This window comes from Mustela erminea, chromosome 2 (genome assembly GCF_009829155.1).
Source record: "Mustela erminea isolate mMusErm1 chromosome 2, mMusErm1.Pri, whole genome shotgun sequence".
NCBI classification, from domain to species: domain Eukaryota; kingdom Metazoa; phylum Chordata; class Mammalia; order Carnivora; family Mustelidae; genus Mustela; species Mustela erminea.
Window position 1 is genome coordinate 160,458,441 of NC_045615.1, and position 17,336 is coordinate 160,475,776.

At 37.4% G+C, this 17,336-nt stretch overlaps 1 long non-coding RNA gene across 1 annotated transcript; it reads right to left on the minus strand.

The window, feature by feature from the left end:
• Positions 1-2,350: 2,350 nt before the first annotated feature.
• On the minus strand, positions 2,351-17,336 carry LOC116585241. Its single transcript, XR_004283511.1, has 3 exons — positions 17,227-17,336; positions 3,951-3,975; positions 2,351-2,528 (listed from the first exon to the last, which is right to left on the minus strand). It is a non-coding gene; the product is annotated as an uncharacterized LOC116585241 (long non-coding RNA).

The following is a 17,336-nucleotide window of genomic DNA, read 5'->3' on the forward strand; positions in this document are numbered from 1 at the left end:
ATCCAGGATCTATAATGAACTCCTCAGACTCAACACACACAAAACAGACAATCATATCAAAAAATGGGCAGAAGATATGGACAGACACTTCTCCAATGAAGACATACAAATAGCTATCAGACACATGAAAAAATTTTCATCATCACTAGCCGTCAGGGAGATTCAAATTAAAACCACATTGAGATATCACCTTACACCAGTTAGAATGGCCAAAATTAGCAAGACAGGAAACAACATGTGTTGGAGAGGATGTGGAGAAAGGGGTACCCTCTTCACTTTTTTTTTTTAAACTTCAATCAGCAGGACCCAAAACTTCCTTCAGTGTGAAAATTAGAGGAATAGTAGCTGTCTATAATCGCTGTGGACAGATATTATTTTGCAGTTATAGTCTCTGATCTTTACTGAACCCATAGTACTGCTCACAGTTTGTTTGTTTTTTTGCTTTTTTGAAGTAAAAAAAAAAAGTTGATATAAAGGGTAGAGATGAAAATAATAAACTCCCATGTACCTGCCACCAGAAGCAACAAATCTGAATATAGTTAATTCAGTTTTTTTTCTTTTTACTAAAAGGAATAAAACATACTGATAAAGCTGAAGTGTCCTTGAATGCAGAAGAGCCAACAGAGAGAGAATGAGAGAGAGAGAGAGATTGAGGACACAGCAGAGTGAGGGTATACTCAATTGACCAAGATCCCTAGATGGCAATTGACAGCTCATTCTGAGGAGAACATGGTAACACAACATAGGCAAATTCTGAGGAGAACATGGTAACACAACATAGGCAAAGATATTAGCCTCCAACAGTAGGGGGCCTCCTCTTGTCTCTTGAAGGAAGAAAGGAGCAAAAGTGTCAATTCAGAGCTGGGAGCAAGAAGTCAGGAAAGTTTTTGTCTTACAGTTTCTATTTTTTCTGTGAGGTGGAAGCCCATTCATTTCTTCAGAGTGAAAGGGATGTTGATATGCTCAGGAGCTTAGAGAAAATAGAGATTTGAAACAACCCTTGGTGCAGGAGGCAAAACGAGACATGATAGGGCTGTACCTCAACAGGTTGATTCGTGTAAGGTCTAAGTCTCCTCAGTCTCTTCTGCTGCAATTTTTTTCTGTAAAATAATAGAATTCAAATAAACAGTTTATAAGGTCTTTTCAGGTTGCGAATCATAAGGCCTACCCTCAAGTTGCCCCAAGTCATTGGAAAGGCTTCCAAAGACTTTTAATAGAATTTTCAGATTAGGAGTGCTCCAAGGCTTTATTTGCCTTTATCCTCAGATGGTAGTTTGACTGGCATCATTCCCACCTCAAATCACCCAATTGTAAGTTCCCTATCCTCTCCTCATTGCACCCGTTCTGACCTTGAAGGTGGCATAACCAATTTTTCATGTGGGTAGTTAACATTATTACTTGAAGGACTAAGAGATTTTTAAATTAACATCCAGGGCAATTAAATTCCACAGTCTTTGTTTATGCCGTTGGTGAAAAGTTGTGTCTCTTCCCTGAGAACTGGTTCTTAAAAACAAGAACAAAATGGTCTTAGATGAGATTTGTCTGGAAAAACGTATTTCTAATTTGTATGTTCATTCTTTGAGAAACAAAACAAAATAAGCTACTCTGTGAATCTTAAGATTTGACCACCACATATTTGGTCCATGTTCAGCAGTAATTATTATTTCACTCCTGTTTGCCAGTAAATATTGATTCCAGTTCCCCCATGAAGAACAAAAGAAACCCCAAAGTCCTCTCTTTGCCATGAAGGACCTTGCATGACAATATACTGTTGTTCTGGATCATTGAGACAATGGCAATATAGCTCTCAAATCAGAACTTTCTCCTTTAAGTTTCAACATGAGCTCTATGAACATTTTTCTAGATAGGGATTTTTTCCACTGGAGTCCTTCCTTGTATGGAGGAAAAAAATGAAAGTAAACATACTACAGTGTGCTCAGGAATATGTGACTTCAAACAAGCTATTACCTTTTCATCTTGGGCTCACCCTATCCTGAGAAATGTTTTCTTCCCCTTATTAAACTTTCTCTTTAGAGACTGAAGTATGTCCAATCTTAAGTGGTAAAGAAAAGATGACGGTGGGGCACTGGGGCGGCTCAGTGGGTTAAGCCTCTGCCTTCAGCTCAGGTCATAGTCTCAGGGTCCTAGGATAAAGCCCCACATTGGGTTCTCTGCTCAGCAGGGAGCCTGCTTCCCCCTCTCTCTCTGCCTGCCTCTCTGCCTACTTGTGATCTTTCTCTCTCTGTCGAATAAATAAATAAGATCTTAAAAAAAAAAAAGAAAGAAAGAAAGAAAGAAAAGAAAAGATGACCGAACCACAGATTCAAAACCACTTTGTTCTCAGAGTCAGAACAAATAGCAGGAGTCATCTAACCAAATTAATCTCCCTCTCCATATAAAGAAAGAGTAAAATCCAAGCTGGGTAATAGCCTTGCCAAGGCCATATCCTAGTAGATGTCAGGGTAAAGACAAGGCCAAAAATGATTTATGGTGTCTTCATCATTCAGTGTTCTTTCTGTCATCTGAGCCTAATGTTGGAATAGAAAACAAAGAGGAAGACACACAACCCTAATTAATTAATTGATTAAGTTTAAGGACCTAGTCCTTGAAGTGTCTCCATCATTCCCACTTTGCCCACTGGTTTGCCTACAGATTACAAAATAGTGAGAGAGAAGTTCCAAGAAAGCTTAATTCAAAAAATAAATATTGGAGACAATGCAGAATGAATTACATACTTCATGCACCACAGTAAATGCACCAGAGAAAACACAAAATTTTGTTCTCATCCCATTTCACATATTAGAACTAAGGCCTAAAAAAGCTAAGCCCCACAGAATATCCTTAGTACAGCCAAAAGGGAGACTCCATCCCTCTGACTACTTCCCAGCTTACCATCTTAAGCAAGTAACCTCTCCATATCTCGATTTCCTAGCCCACAAAATCAGTGCAATAATAGCACTATCCTCATAAGGTTGTTATGAGGATCAAAAGAATGAATATATATTTTATAATAATATAATTATTAACATATTATTATGTTATATGTACTCATGAACAGTTGTAGCACACAGTGAAATGGTATAGGTGTTTGCTATTCTACTTCTTGTTAGTGTATCTAAACGGTCTTATGCAACATAACTAACTTGGGGGAATAAAAGCATGAAAAGGAAGTCTGAGTTAGTATTTGTCAAATGGACTCAAGAAAAATTTTCCCATAGGTACAGAACTGCACAATTGAGTAACCTGAGAGTAGAAGAGGTTAATGGGAGAAAGATTGCAATGTGGTCACAGAGAGGTAGGAGAGCACAAATGCTCTTCTAAGATCAATCACCCTGAGCACTAATATTTCTAAGAGATAACACCACCCTCTACCACAATGCTGACCAAATTTGATGGAAACACTTGGGGTAAATTTTCCTAAGGGGTAAACTAGCATACAGAACGAAAGGTAATCTGAGGTTTCTTTCTGTTCTGAATTCTATGACTTTAAGGGACTGACCTAAGACGACATAGCCAATTAGTGGCAGGACCAGAGTTAAAAGTCATGTTTCCTGACTCTCACTACACTTTCACTTCTCCATTCTTGCTCCCATTACACATTTATTTTGTGTGGTTTTTGTGTGTGGGGGGGGGCTGCTCTTTGCTCCTTATAAAGTTGAATTTTATTAAGTTAGATAATGGCTTTATTCTAACTTTTAAAAAACCCAATGCATTCAATTTCAGCCATTATATTATCAGTAATTGAGGAGCAACAAGCTATGTGGAAATAATAATCACATATTGCATGGAGCACTGGGTGCGGTGCATAAACAATGAATTCTGGAACACTGAAAAGAAATTAAAAAATAAATAAAAAGTTTTAAAAAATAATAAGTTAAGAATTAGGTGGACCTAGTTGAAATTCTGGTTCTATTATTTAAAAGCCACATGACCTTGGCCCAGCTACTTACCGTTGCTGATTCTTAGTTTCTCCATCTAGAAAATAGAATGAATAATATCAACTTCTCAGATTTGGATGAGGATTACGATAACATTTTTAATGGAGCTGACATTCTACATCTTCTCCCTTGTGTTAGCCAGTACTCTCAATTATAATTGATAAAACTATTTTAGCCTACTTAGGAAAAGGAAATTTATTTGTGCTACGGAACTCAAGGATGAAAGGCAAGAAGTGTGTGTTGTAAGCAGAAAAGTGGGGCACTGTCAAATTGCTCCCATGTGAAGTCAGTTGGAATCCACACAGAACCAGAACCAGAGACAGCGGAGGTCACAGGACTGAAGAGGTGATAAAGGTGTGTGAGCAAGATGGCTCCCCAGAAAGAAAGGTGCTGTGCAAACAACACATATCTGCTATTCCCCAGTATGGATATGCATTGTGAGCACTGGGATCTGATTTACATCACAGGCAGCATGTTGTTAATGGATGCATAGGCCAGATGTGCAAGATCAAAACTAATCCTAGCTCACTAAGGTAATATGTATTTCCAATATTCTCTTACACTACATTGACATTATCATCCTAGACTTCAACTTGATGAGCCATACAGGCTGTTTCACAATTCCCATTTCCAAGGTAAACTTCTTCAGCATTTTCTCTGTGTCCTCAGCAAAATGGATTTCCATTTTGGTGATAAAATCTATCGCTGCTGCCTTTAAAATTTCATTGACCTAGAAAAAAATAGTCTTCACATTTTCACACCTAGGGCAGTTACCTTCATACATATAAACCTTTGAGTAAGTAGATAAATCCCCAAAACACATCCAATCATTTGATTATAGCACATGAAATTAGTTATAAAAATTGCATTGTTTCTGAGTCTTGATTAACTTAAACTTCAGAGCAGGAGACAAATGTTTAATTTTGTCTGTGCCAAAAATTCCAAGTGTAAATTTCTAAAGATTCAATAAACAAGTACATCTGCATAGAAGCCAAACCTCAGGCAATATATCTGATCCTGGCTTCATTTTCTCTCTGCTTCTGATTCTACTTACTGTGACTTTTGAGTTAGTACAATTAGAAAAAGTTCTCCACTTGTTCTGCAATGGGAAGCTCTGTCTACACTTGAGACTTTCATAAATCTTTGTTTCTTCCTTTTTTTAATTTCTTTTCAATGCTCCAAAATTCATTGTTTATGTATCACACTCAGTGCTCCATGCAATATGTGCCCTCCATAATACCCACCACCAGGCTCACTCAACCCCTCACACACCTCCCCTCCAAAACCCTCAGTTTCTTTCTCAGAATCCACAGTCTCTCATGCTTCATTTCCCCCTCCAACTTCCCTGAACTCACTTCTCTCCATCTCCCTATGTCCTCCATGTTATTCCTTATGCTTCACAAGTAAGCAAAACCATATGATAATTGACTCTCTCTGCTTGACTTATTTCACTCAGCATAATCTCTTCCAGTCCCATCCATGTTGATACAAAAGTTGGGTATTCATCCTTTCTGATGGAATCATAATACTCCATTGTATATATGGACCAACCTCCATTAAAGCTGTGATACAACTCTACAACTCAACTTCTGATTAGAATTATCCTTGTTTTATTTTCAAAATTTAAAAAATGTACTTGGTTTAGAAGAGTGAAACTGTTCTACAAGACTTATGTAAGTTTCTCGCTCCTGACTCTTAATGCCCAGAAACAACCAAATTTTATTCTTTTATTATGTCTTCTCTTATTTGGCTCCATATTTCTAAATTACATGCTTATATTATTCTTAAATTTTTTCAGGTTTGATATTATTAATTATTTATTGATATCCAACTGTATATGTTAAGGATTTAGCTATATAACATATATACATGATTTCCAGTACCTTGATTCTTCTAGTTATAATGTATGGTTAGCTCAATATTTGGTGTTAATATTATTCTGACTTTAAATATTCATCACAGAAGGTCCATGTAGATACTTTTTGTGTGTGTGTGTTTTAATTTATTTTTTATTTATTTTCAGCATAACAGTATTCATTATTTTTGCACCACATCCACTGCTCCATGAAATCTGTGCCCTCTATAATACCCACCATCTGGTACCCCGACCTCCCACCCCCCGCCCCTCAAAACCCTCAGATTGTTTTTCAGAGTCCATAGTCTCTCATGGTTCACCTCCCCTTCCAATTTCCCCCAACTCCCTTCTCCTCTCTATCTCCCCATGTTCTCCATGCTATTTGTTATGCTCCACAAATAAGTGAAACCATATGATAATTGACTCTCTCCGCTTGACTTATTTCACTCAGCATCATCTCTTCCAGTCCCATCCATGTTGCTACAAAAGTTGGGTATTCGTCCTTTCTGATGGAGGCATAATACTCCATAGTGTATATGGACCACATCTTCCTTATCCATTCATCCGTTGAAGGGCATCATGGTTCTTTCCACAGTTTGGTGACAGTGGCCATTGCTGCTATAAACACTGGGGTACAGATGGCCCTTCTTTTCACTCCATCTGTAACTTTGGGGGAAATACCCAGTAGTGCAATTGCAGGGTCATAGGGAAGTTCTATTTTTAATTTCTTGAGGAATCTCCACACTGTTCTCCAAAGAGGCTGCACCAACTTGCATTCCTACCAACAGTGCAAGAGGGTTACCCTTTCTCCACATCCCCTCCAACACATGTTGTTTCCTGTCTTGCTAATTTTGGCCATTCTAACTGGTGTAAGGTGGTATCTCAATGTGGTTTTAATTTGAATCTCCCTGATGGCTAGATAAGCTAAGCAACCTAGATGAAATGGATGCATTCCTGGAAAACTATAAACTCCCAAAATTGAACCAGGAAAAATTGACAACCTGAATAGACCAATATTTAGTAATGAGATTGAAGCAGTGATCAAAAACCTCCCAAATGTCAAATAAATAAATAAATTCTTAAAAAAAAAAAAACCTCCCAAAAAACAAGAGCCCAGGACCTGACGGATTCCCTGGAGAATTCTACCAAACTTTCAAAGAAGAAATAACACCTATTCCCCTGAAGCTGTTTCAAAAAATTGGAGCAGAAGGAAAACTTCCAGACCGTTTCTAAGAAGCCACCATTACCTTGATCCCCAAACCAGGCAAAGACCCTACCAAAAAGGAGAATATCAGACCAATATCACTGATGAATATGGATGCTAAGATTCTCAACAAGATCCTAGCAAACAGGATCCAACAGCACATTAAAAAGATTATCCACCATGACCAGGTGGGATTCATCCCTGGGCTACAAGGATGGTTCAACATTCGCAAAACAATCAATGTGATAGAACAAATTAATACGAGAAGAAAGAAGAACCACATGGTCCTCTCAATTGATGCAGAAAAAACATTTGACAAAAATCCAGCATCCGTTCCTGATTAAAACGCTTCAAAGTGTAGGGATAGAGGGAACATTCCTGAACTTCATCAAATCTATGAAAGACCCACAAGAAATAACATCCTCAATGGGAAAAAGCTTGCAGCCTTCCCGTTGAGATCAGGAACACGACAAGGATGCCCACTTTCACCACTCTTGTTCAACATAGTATTAGAAGTCCTAGCAACAGCAATCAGACAACAAAGAGAAAGAAAAGGTATCCAAATTGGTAATGAAGAAGTCAAACTCTCTCTCTTTGCAGATGACATGATTCTTTATATGGAAAACCCAAAAGACTCCACCCCCAAACTACTAGAACTCATACAACAATTCTGCAACGTGGCAGGATACAAAGTCAATGTACAGAAATCAGTGGCTTTCTTATACACTAATAATGAAAATACAGAAAGGGAAATTAGAGAATCAATTCCATTTACTATAGCACCAAGAACCATAAGATAACTGGGAATAAACCTAACCAAAGAGGTAAAGGATCTGTACTTGAGGAAGTACAGAACACTCATCAAAGAAATTGAAGAAGACACAAAAAGATGAAAGACCATTCCATGCTCTTGGATCGGAATAATAAACATTGTTAAAATGTCTATAATGCCTAGAGCAATCTATACTTTTAATGCTATTCCGATCAAAATTCCACCAGTATTCTTCAAAGAGCTGGAGCAAATAATCCAAAAATTTGTATGGAATCAGAAGAGACCCCGAATCGCTAAGGAAATGTTGAAAAACAAAAATAAAACTGGGGGCATCACGTTACCTGATTTCAAGCTTTACTACAAAGCTGTGATCACCAAGACAGCATGGTACTGGCATAAAAACAGACACATAGACAGTGGAACAGAGTAGAGAGACCAGATATGGACCCTCAACTCTATGGTCAAATAATCTTCGACATGTAGATACTTTGATGACAGAGTCTGTCCTGTTTATTTTCCCCAAATTTAATAATTGTCTTGTTTTTAATTTATTTGTTTTCTCTGTACTTATCATTTATTAATCTCCAAAATCCCTAAAAAAAGAATTTCTCTCCAATAACTTCAAATGTGTCTGATAATCAGTGAGCTTCATCTTTTTCTTTGATATACCCGTCCTGATCTTTTCATTCCTGTTCCAATGTAGGCTGGTTGGTGCAGTTGTCATCCTAAGATCTTCCTTAGATCTCTTCCCATGTTGGATCCACTGGCTAATCCTTTCTTTTGTTGGAGCATATCCTACAATAGCTTTCTAAAAAGAAAGGGAAACTTTTTGAGACATTGATATCTAAAAATTGCTTAATTATACCTTTCTTTGTGTCTGTATCAAAATATAGGTTGGAATTATTTTCCTCAGAAGTTTAAAGACATTGCTCTTTCAACTTCTAGCCTTCAGCATTGGTATGAACAAATTTGATATGATTCTAATTACTGATCAATTGTATATAATATCTGCTCTTTTCAATCTCTGAGAGGTTTAAATATCTCCTATTTGATACAAGGTTCAGAAATATCCTTGATGTGAATACTTTTTCATGTCTATTATGTGAAGTTTTATGGAATAAGTTATTCCTCTTCAGAGTTTCCTTTACTTTCAAAGAGGATTCTACTTACTCTGGTCCACTAAGTTAATTACCACTTGTCCATTTGTTATATAGCCATATATATGTCCTTTTTCTCTTGGTATCTTTGCTCCCGGATTTTTCCCTTTTAAAAATTTCTTTAATGTCATTTCAGTGGGATTTTCAGATTTCCAGTCTCTGTTAGAGGGTAGGTCCCACCACAATAGAGTAAGGCCAGGTTTGGACCCAGAACAGGCCTGGGCAGCTCCCTGCCCCTTCTTCAACCAGGCTGCTTTTTTTCTGTGATTTCCCATGTGGCCTGAGGCCTATGCCATGTAGGACCCTTTATGTCTCAGGCTGGGAATCAGCCAGGATGCTTGATCTAAAATCAAATGTTGACAGTTCTTCAGACATTTCTACTGCAATATTGGAATTGAACACACTGGAAAAATAAAGTTGAGATTGTTTAAAATGTGAGAAAAAGAAAGATCTCTTCAGCCTTGAAACCTTTAAGTTCATCACCCAGGGTGCTGAGAATCCTTGCTCCCCAGAGAAGTAAGGTAGTTACTGTTTTTCTTCCTCTTAGTCAGTAGTTCCAAATATTTTAGTTATAATTGCTCCCTTTTGTTGTATATATGTCCTCTTGATCCCTGCAAGAGGAAGCAAAAACCCATCCCTGTTTGTATTTTTTTTTAATGAAATTCCTCATTTTCATGTAACTACTCCCAAGCAACACACAAAATCAAATGAACAAACAAACAAAACCCAGTATGTTCATTACAGTTTTCTTAAGTCAAACCAAGCAATATCAGGGTAAAGAGCCAAAATATTCAATGAAAATTGAATGGTACTAAAGTACCACTAGTGAAAAGCCATTTGTGATTCATATTCTTAAGAAAAACAAAACTGGGGGCGCCTGGGTGGCTCAGTGGGTTGAAGCCTCTGCCTTTGGCTCAGATCATGATCCCAGAGTCCTGGATCAAGCCCTGCATAAGGCTCTGTGCTCAGCAGGGAGCCTGCTTCCCCCCAACCCCCGCCTCTGCCTGCCTCTCTGCCTACTTGTGATCTCTGTCTGTGAAATAAATAAATAAAATCTTTTAAAAAAAGAAAAACAAAACTGGTGAGACTTAATGATCAACATTTCATCCACCTTCAGCGCCCTCACAATCATACTAAAGATGGAATTATTGAAAGTTGGCTAATGATCATAGTTGTGATAATGTGTTAAAAAAATATTATGAAGATTTTTTGAAATGGCATATTCATCAGTTTCCCTGTGGTGGTTGATTCTCCTTGGAATCATTCTCCCTTCCAGGAGAAATGTGTCACCTGTTCATACAGAGAGAACCCAGCTGTCTCCTGTCAACATCAAAGTGGTGTTAATAGAGATGGACAAACTAACGCATTTAGGGCTCTGGACTATTCCACTCAATGTTTGCTTCAGGGTCTGCACAGGAAATATCTCAGACTGCTGAGCTAGTAACTTATACAATAACAGATAAAAACATAAACATTTAACTCATCCTAAGAAAAAAGTCCAAGTGTGGATAAACATATTTGTGCTCAATTTATTATATTCAACTGGAAGTCCTCTGCTTATAACACTCCTCACCTTCCTATAAGGTTGTACCATAATAAATTACCAATAATCAATCATTTCTGAACTATAAGAATGGAAATTTCATACAGTTCAACCCAAATCACTTCTACTTGTCCTTTAGTACTTGGATCAACTATCGCCTCACCAGAACTTTCCTTATTTGGATGCTAGAGCTCTGCTCCCATTGCATGCTGGGCTTATCACGATGTGGTACTCATTTCACTACGATAGTATTTTGGGTTTACCTCTCTGTCTTTCCCACCAAACTTAAAGTAAGGAACCATGTTTTATTTAACTTTTAATACCCTGAATGTAACTCAGAGACTTCTAAACAGTAAGCACTCAATAAGTGACTAAGTAAATGAGAATATAAATGAGAGTAACTGACTGGGCAGTGTGTATTGGTATCAAAATCCATAATCTTCTCATCTAAATAAGATCCAGGTATGGATGAGGCTCTTGGATATATCTCCTAAACACATCTTTTGAGTAAAGTTCCTCTCAGTTTGTAGATCTGTAGCTCTAAAGCTATGGTTATCTGTTACATATACACCCAAAACACAATGATAGTGCAGGCATAGGGTAATCGCTATAAATGCTCCTGCTCCAGGAGGGAGGAAAATAAGATACACAAAGGAGTCACTGCCCATAGCAATTCTGAAATCCAATAAGGAAAATGTTGGAGGTTTCTTCATTAGTTTTTAAGGCCCAAGAATAATTCTCTATGGCTCTTGGCTCTACTCTCTGGGCTACTGTTCCACCCTTTGAGTCATCCTTCCTTTTTTCATGGAAAAAATGTAACTGAATAATTTTCTCAGCCTGCTTCCACCTGTAGAATTTTGGAGGCCTAATTGCCACTTTTCATTATGTCCTGTCCCTGTCCCTTTCAGTCCAAGCCAGTGGTGTATCTGTGGATACAATTTTCTCAAAAACTTTCTAGGACTTCTGTGAAATGTATTGGTGTTCACACTGTTAAACAAATGCTGCACCCATAAATCTCTTCTAGATAAGCTCTTCTTTACACTGCACTCCTGCTGAGAAGGCTGAGACCATAGTATGATCCTTCCTGGGCCAGCTGTAGAAGGCCTATGAGGTGCATGATTATTCTCTTTATGTGGCCTTTCATGAACTGAATAATGACCTGGTCCTTCGATCCTTCTGAAGTCTGAACACATTACAGGTACTTCCTTTGCTTTATCTCTAGAACATTTTTCTAACAGTAAACAGATGCCACTTTTTAATTTTAGCATTTTTTGTTCTCTGGGGAAGAGGAAAACTTTCTTTTCTTTCTTTTTTCTTTTGTTATTATGTTCAATTAGCCAGCATATAGTACATAGTTAGTTTTTGAAGGAGAATTTTCAAAACCATTCATTTCTGTCTCTTTTCCAATTAACTGCTCTGCCCTCTTGCATTTCCTTACTTACATAAGCAGCAAGAATAAACTAGCACCTTCAATACCCTTCTTGGAAATCTCATCTATGTTACCAAGTTCATAGGTATTTTTCTGCTTCCCACATAAGTGCAGATGACAGTTTTTCTGCCGATACGTAACAAGAATTCCGGCAGTTTCCCCCTCTTATACTGTTGGTGGGAATGCAAGTTAGTGCAGCCACTTCGGAAAACAGTGTGGAGATTCCTTAAGAAATTAAAAACAGAGCTACCCTATGACCCCACAATTGCACTACGGGGTATTTACCCCAAAGATACAGATGTAGTGAAGAGAAGGACCATGTGTACCCCAATGTTCGTAACAGCCGCCAAACTGTGGAAAGAACCAAGATGCTCTTCAACAGACGAATGGAAAAAGAAGATATGGTCCATATATACAATGGGATATTATGCCTCTATTGGAAATGATGAATATCCAAATTTTATATCAACATGGATGGGACTGGAAGAGATTAAGCTGAGTGAAATAAGTCAAGCAGAGACAATCACTTGTCCTATGGTTTCATTTACTTGTGGAGCATAAGGAATAACATGGAGGACATTAAAAGGAGAAGAAAAGTGAATTGGTGGCAATTGGAAGGGGAGAAGAAGCATGAGAGACTGTGGACTCTGAGAAACAAACTGAGGGTTTTGGTGGGGAGCGGGGTAGGGGGATGGGTGAGCCTGATGGTGGGTATTAAGGAGGGCACATATTGCATGGACCACTGGATGTGGCCACAAACAATGAATCTTGGAACACTGAAAAAATAAAATTAAATTAAAAAAAAAATTCTTGCAGTTCCCAATAGCATGTTTCTCACTTCCCTTTTATCCCTCCCAAGCAGCATCCCCAAATTCCAGATGTCTTTCTTTTTTTTTTTTTTAAGATTTTATTTATTTATTTGACAGAGAGAGATCACAAGTAGGCAGAGAGAGAGAGAGAGAGAGGAGGAAGCAGGCTCCCCACTGAGCAGGGAGCCTGATGTGGGGCTCAATCCCAGGACCCTGAAATCATGACCCAAGCCAAAGGCAGAGGCTTTAACCCACTGAGCCCCCCAGGTGCCCCAAGGTTCAGATTTCTACTGCCAGTTTGTTCAAAGCAACTTGGGTTTCCTTTATTGTGTTCCTCAAAATCTTTCCAGCCTCCTCCTGCTGCCTGGTCCCAGTGCAGCTCTGAAATTTTTAAGTAGTTGTTACTAAGGCATATCACCTCTAGTACCAAGTATGTATTATTTGGGGATAACAAATTATTCCAAACTTAGTGAATTAAAATAGCAAACATTATGTCATAATTTCTATGGGTCAGGAATCTAGGTGCAGCTTAGTGGAGTCCTCTGGCTCAGTGTCTGTCACAAGTTTCCAAGACTGAATAGGGAAGAGCCCTCTGCCCAGCTCACTTGCATGGCTGTTTGCAGGATTCAGTTCCTGGCAGGTTCTCGGACTAAGGGCCTCAGTTACTCACCGGCTATTGGAAGCTCAGCATATGGCTGTTTTCTTGATCAAAGTGAGCAAGCGAAAAGAGCCAGAGAGACAGAGTACAAGCAAGACAGAAATCACCATCTTTTATAATCCCATCTCAGAAGTGACGTCCCATCACTTTTCCCGTATTCAGTTAGTTATTAACAAACCTCTCAGGCCACACTAAAGGGAAGAGGATTATACACGAGTATGAGTAAAAAAAGGGCAGGAATCACTGGGACCCATTTTAGAAGCTGCTCAACAACAACTTCCTAAATATGCATGATTGGGCAGTTCTCATTTTTGAAGTTAATATTTATTCAAAGATTTCATGCATGGCTCTATTATTTTAAGGGTTTTGTGGACATTCATTTGATTCTCATAACAGTCTTATGAGGAAAGTATGACTATCTCCCCTACTTTACATTTAAGTAATCTCAGAATTTAAGCTTAAGAATTTAAGTGTAAGAGTTTAAACAGTTTACCAAGGATTCTCAATAAGTAAGCAGTTAAACCAATATTTACTTTGGGGGGATTTATTTATTTGAAAGAAAGGGAGGGAGCAGGAGGAGGGGCAAAGGGAGAGAGAAAGACTCCTCAAGTGGACTCCCAGCTGAGTGAGAGGCCCAAGATGGGGTTTGATCCCAGGACCCTAAAATCATGACCTAAGCTGAAAGCAAGAGTCAGTCACTTACGTGACTGAAGCCCCAAGGTAACCCAAGGCAATATTTGGCTCTAAAGCAAATGTCTTTAGTATGGTTCTAAAGACCCTTAACTACTACTATACACGCTATCTTATAAAAAATGGGAAGAACAGATTTGTAGTTGAATCTGGACATTGTGGACTATCCAATAAATAAAAACTTTGAAATAAATTTTCTCTCTCTTGAACTTTTCAAGGTTGTAAAAGAGACAGGATGATAAATATCTCTATATTAACTTTGAGTTTTCCTTAACATTATTTTCATGGGAAAAAATTATGATTAGAAAGATTTGAGTGACTTGCCCTAAAACACTGGACGGTATGCTACTTTTATCGTATTACAAATATTTTCCCATATCATTAATCATTCTTGAAAAATATGACAGTGTCTGTACTTCTTGAGCTTTAATTCAACATTCATATCACACTGATTCACTGATTTATTTTTTATTTTTTGAGGTCAGAAGGCCACAGAGCCATTCTGAGCATACTTGACACATTTGGATTAAATCCTTTAAAGTTACAGTGTGTTCCTATGTGGAATTAGAAATTCTGAAGGAAAAATAATGTTTAAAGCACTGGGTGTTATATATAAACAATGAATCTTGGAACACTACATCAAAAACTAATGGCATACTGTATGGTGACTAACATAACATAATAAAAAATAAAAGCACATTACTAGAACACAATAGTGTCAGACAATATGGAACCTGGACCCTCTTCTCTTCCATGCCCTTTGAAATTCCCATTTAAATAAAGGAACCATTATAAAATTAGGGGAAAATAGCAACAACTCTTGAACTACTGTCCACATATAAGATGCTTCATGGTATTTCTCTTTGATAAAATGGATTTTTATAGCACTGATTTCCTTTTTTATTTTTTAATTTTATTTTTTTCAGTATTCCAAGATTCATTGTTTATGCATCACGCCCAGTGCTCCATGCAATACATGCCCTCCTTAATACCCACCACCAGGCTCACCTATACACACATGCGCACACGCGCACACACACACACACACACACACACACACACCACAAAAACTAAAACAAGCAAAAAAACAGAGAATGCTATTTCCAAACACAGTCAACATATGACTTCAATTTTTGGAGGACACAATTCAGTCCATAGCACTACCTATAAAAGATGCATTTTAAAATGTAAAGATACAAATAGATTAAAATTAAAAGGATGGAAAAATAGGGGCACCTGGGTGGCTTAGTTTGTTAAGCACCTGCCTTGGGGTACTATGATCAATCCCCATGTTGGGCTCCTTGTTCAACAAGAAGTCTGTTTGTCCTTCTGCCTCTGACCCTCCTCCCCCAACTTGTGCTCTCTCTCTCTCTCTCTCTCAAATAAATAAAATTCTCTAAAAAATAAAAGGATGGAAAAACATAACATGCAAACAGCAAGCAAAAAGAACCTGATGGGACTATATCAATATCAGATAGAATACAATCCAAGAATAAGGGTGGTACTAGTAATAAAGAGAAATACCTCATCATGATAAAAGGAGCCATTTATTAAGACATAACAACCCTAAATGTTTATACACCTGAAAAGAGAGCTTTAGAAAATGTAAAACTAAACTGAGAAAACTAAAGGGAGAAAGAAAAATTGCAGTCATAGTTGGCTATTTGAATGCCCCTTTCTCAGAGCAACTTTATTTTATTCTTACTGAATAAAAATTTTATTTATATTTTTTCCTGAATTGTATCAAAGGCAGATAAAATTCAGTAATATAGAAGATCTGGAAAACACTACCAACTTGATTCAGTTGATATTTACAGAATATTATAACCCAATAACAGCACAATACGCATTCTTTTTTTTTTTTACACATTCTTTTCAAGGGTACATAGCATACTCACCAAGATATACCGAATGCTGGTATGTAAAATACTCACAATACAAAGGACTTGTATCTAAGATACATAAAGTACTCTTACAACTCAATAATATGAAAACATATAACCCAACTTAAAATTGGGCAAACAACTTTAACAGACACTTCACCGAGAAAACTTCATTCAGTCCGTGTAACGTTCTTGGTATGCATCCACTTTGTTCCCTGTGTCTGTACTTGTTCCTTTTCATTGCTAACTAGCATCCCATGTTATGCATATAGCACAATTAGTTCAGCCATTCACTAGCTACTGTTTGTTTCCAAATAGCCAGTTTGGGGCTATTATTAATAAGATCGCTAGAATATTCTTATACAAGTCTAATTGTGAACACCTGGTTTTGTTTTTCTTAGGTAAATACTAAATTTTTGTATCTCTTCACACTCATACCAAAAAAATGTACAAGAGTTTTGGTTGTTCCACATTCTTGCCCAATCTTAAAATTGTCCGTTTAAATTGTTAATTTTACCCATTTTAGTGTTTAGGATTGGTACAGGATTGTAGTTTTAATTTTCATTCTTGTGATGACCTATATCAAATAGTTTTTATATGCTTAATGGTTGTTCATTATTTTCCTTTGTGAAGTATCTATACAAATCTTTGTTCATGTTTTTAATTTCTTTTTATTGTTGAACTGCAAGAGTGACTTATATATCCTGAATACAATTCCTTTGTGGGATATATGTTTTACAAATTTTTTTTTCTAACTCTGTAACTTGCCTATTCATCCTTTTATAGTGACAACTGTTGATGAGCCTAAGTTTTAAATTTTTGATAACATAATTTGAACCAACTTTTCTTTTTACAGTTACTATTTTCTTTGTCCTAAGAAAAGTCTGCCTGCTCTCAAGTCACAAAGATATTCTCCTCTGTTTTCTCCTAAAACCCAATAGCAAGCTTTCACATTTAGGCCTTTAACGCACCTCAAATTGAATTTTGTCTCAGATGTCAGGTAAAAGTCGAGATTCATCTTCTTTAAATGGATTTCATTAACTTACTTTTTAGAAGCTGAATATATCTTTCTGCCATGCACTTTCCTTAAATAAACACAAAAACTACTCTAAGGAAATTCTGTATTTTTTGGATTAAACATAGAAAATAATCTTAATATTTGTATCAGTCATGGTTAGCTTTGCCTGTGTATAAGAAAGATTAGAAAACATGACTCAAAGAGTGAGATAGTTCTTTCTCTTTCACATAAAACTAGACCAGAATAGACAGCCCCAAGCTGACACAGTACCTGAATAGTCCTCAGAGACTCAGGCGCCTCTTAGCTTCTTTGCCATTCTTAAGCAGTTGCTCTCATTCTCATTATCCAAGGTGGGGATGGATATTTAAGCAATATGCCCA